Source organism: Solanum dulcamara, chromosome 4, assembly GCF_947179165.1.
Source record: "Solanum dulcamara chromosome 4, daSolDulc1.2, whole genome shotgun sequence".
Classification (NCBI taxonomy): domain Eukaryota; kingdom Viridiplantae; phylum Streptophyta; class Magnoliopsida; order Solanales; family Solanaceae; genus Solanum; species Solanum dulcamara.
The window spans coordinates 25,246,312-25,248,741 of record NC_077240.1 but is presented as its reverse complement, the minus strand read 5'-3'; the positions used below and the strand labels follow the sequence as shown (position 1 = coordinate 25,248,741).

Genomic DNA, 2,430 nt, shown 5'->3' with positions numbered 1-2,430 from the left:
GTATCTTAGTGAAGAACTAGAGCCGAATGATGATGACGACAATTTTGATATCTTGTCGTGGTGGAAAGCTCATTCTCCTAGATATAAAATTTTTTCCGAGATGGCTCGTGATGTGTTGGCAATTCCAATTTCTAGTGTGGCATCAGAATGTGCCTTTAGCACCGGGGGCCGTATTCTTGATTTATTTAGGAGTTCTTTGACTCCAAAATTGGTGCAAGCTGTTATTTGTCTTCAAGATTGACGTCGAAATGAGCTTTATCCCATAAATGTTGAAGAAGATTTTAATGATCTTATGAAACTTGAACTTGGTATGTTTTTCAGTTTTTGTATTTTATTTTTATATTTTTTTACTTAGTTTAATTGTTGACACGTTTTAAATTCTTTTTAGCTATGGATGATATTGATATCTCAAAAGATTCCCTCGATCTTGATTTGTAATCGCATATCAACATATCAACTTGGCATTGACTGAATTGTTCAAGCTGAGAACTGTGGAAGTTCTGAAGTTTAACTGTGGTCTGTGGTAGTTTTGAAGTTTACCTGTGGATGTTCTGAAGTTTACCTGTGGATGTTCTGAAGTTTACCTGTGGAAATGAAAGCAGTTTTTGGATTAGTTATGGATCACTCGTCAAAGTTGCCAACACTCTCTGCTGATTTATATCAGCATTGGGTGTGTATTTTATCATGCAAGTGATAAACTGGTATGTGACATTCTTGTACTTGTTTCTGATATTCTACTTTCATCTTCTTCATCTTTTTTCTCTTTTTTTGGGTCTTTTCAACAGTAAAGAAACTAGATATTATATTTCCAATAAAACAAATAGTTATAAAGAAAGTTGACACAGAACTAAAGGAAGGCTGGCTTTTCTTTCTGTGCTTGCACATTTAAGGGGAACATTAACTCAGATAGCAGTTCCTGTTTCAATTGAGCTGAAATGATTTTTGACAATTGAAGTAGTCGATATGTACATGAACAATTTTCAGTGCTTATGTGAGAATACTAACAGAACAAAAGAGAATGAGAAACACCTTTGTGACTCTGTTCTGCCATATCTCAATTAGACAATTACTTTCTAGTGATCTAAAGCTTCTTTATTACCAATAGTATAGAAAGTCAGAATCGGATAATTAGTGCCCAAAAAATATGTTTGGTATTTGTATGTGATGAAGATGAGAGGGTGTTACAAAGACAGGCAACTCCAGGAGCTTGTCCTTTCTGTGGAGCTTGTCACCTAATCTTGTGATATATCCTTCTTTTCATTTTTAATCTTGTGTCCTTCAAATTTCAAGAAAACAAAGATGTATAATCTTTTGACTTTTCAGGTATAAAGGATTTGCATGTGTTATCTAAGTTTTGTAAGTTGATTTACAAGTTTTCTTTTCTGAATTCTTTGTTGGTCATCTATAGACTACTATTCTGTTCTGGTTCCAAAATCTTTTATCACAGTGGATGCCTTTCAAGTATTATGACTATTACTTTTCCTATACTTGATGCCCATCTGTCCGAAAATGCTTTATGAAAAGGATAGATCTTTATGCACAAAACATATGTTAAATTGATCTTGATGTCTGCACTACATGTAAAATATTGTAAAGTATTTAGTTTCTTCAGCTGTACATTGGAAGTGATTTCACTTAGGCCTCAATCAGTTCTCTAATTGGTTTGTTGTTTATGTTAGCTGATGGGATATCAGTGAATTCCGAGAGTATAGCCCTGAAACTGATGTTCTTATATTTTATCATGCAAGCGATATCTCTTTTCTTGAATATACTTTTAATCTTTTTTCTCTGTTACTTCCCTTTTCCATTTGCACCTTGTTACTATTTTGCTTTCATAGTGAGGTGAGAAAAGAATGTTGTCTTTTGGACATACTGCTATTTATCTGAGTATCTTTCACCTCTCTTTGCAGATTTTTTTTCGGGTTCATGAATGAGAGGAAGATGAGGAGGATTAAATCGATTGGTGGAGCAGGGCCTCGCTAAATGCTAATACAGGATGCTTTGTGCACTATGCTGGCTACTGCCCATGGAATTTGTTATTCATACTTAACTAAGAAACTCCAACTAGTGGAGGTTGAGAAACCTTGGAACTTACTGACACAAACTCAGTTTGTTATTAAAAATCTTTACATCTTTTATTGTTGCTATTGTGAATATGATGTACTAACATATTTCGTGTGGACTTCGACTTCAATATGGTATTACCGAATACCGTACCGAACCAAATTTTGATTTACCGATTACCGAATTACCGAACCGAAGTTTGAAAGTTCGGTATTTGGTATATACTTTGAATTACCGATTATCGAATTATCGAACTCAAATTTTAAAAATACCGAACCGAATACCGAACGCCCACCCCTAAACATAGCCGATCAATTACTTGTTGTCTTCAATAAAGTCCAGAATATGAATAGTTGGTTATCATAT

The 2,430-nt window shown here is 34.3% G+C and overlaps 1 long non-coding RNA gene across 1 annotated transcript; it reads left to right on the top strand.

The window, feature by feature from the left end:
* Positions 1-573: 573 nt before the first annotated feature.
* On the top strand, positions 574-2,180 carry LOC129884897 (uncharacterized). Its single transcript, XR_008765997.1, has 2 exons — positions 574-701; positions 1,911-2,180. It is a non-coding gene; the product is annotated as an uncharacterized LOC129884897 (long non-coding RNA).
* The last annotated feature ends 250 nt before the right edge of the window (positions 2,181-2,430 follow it).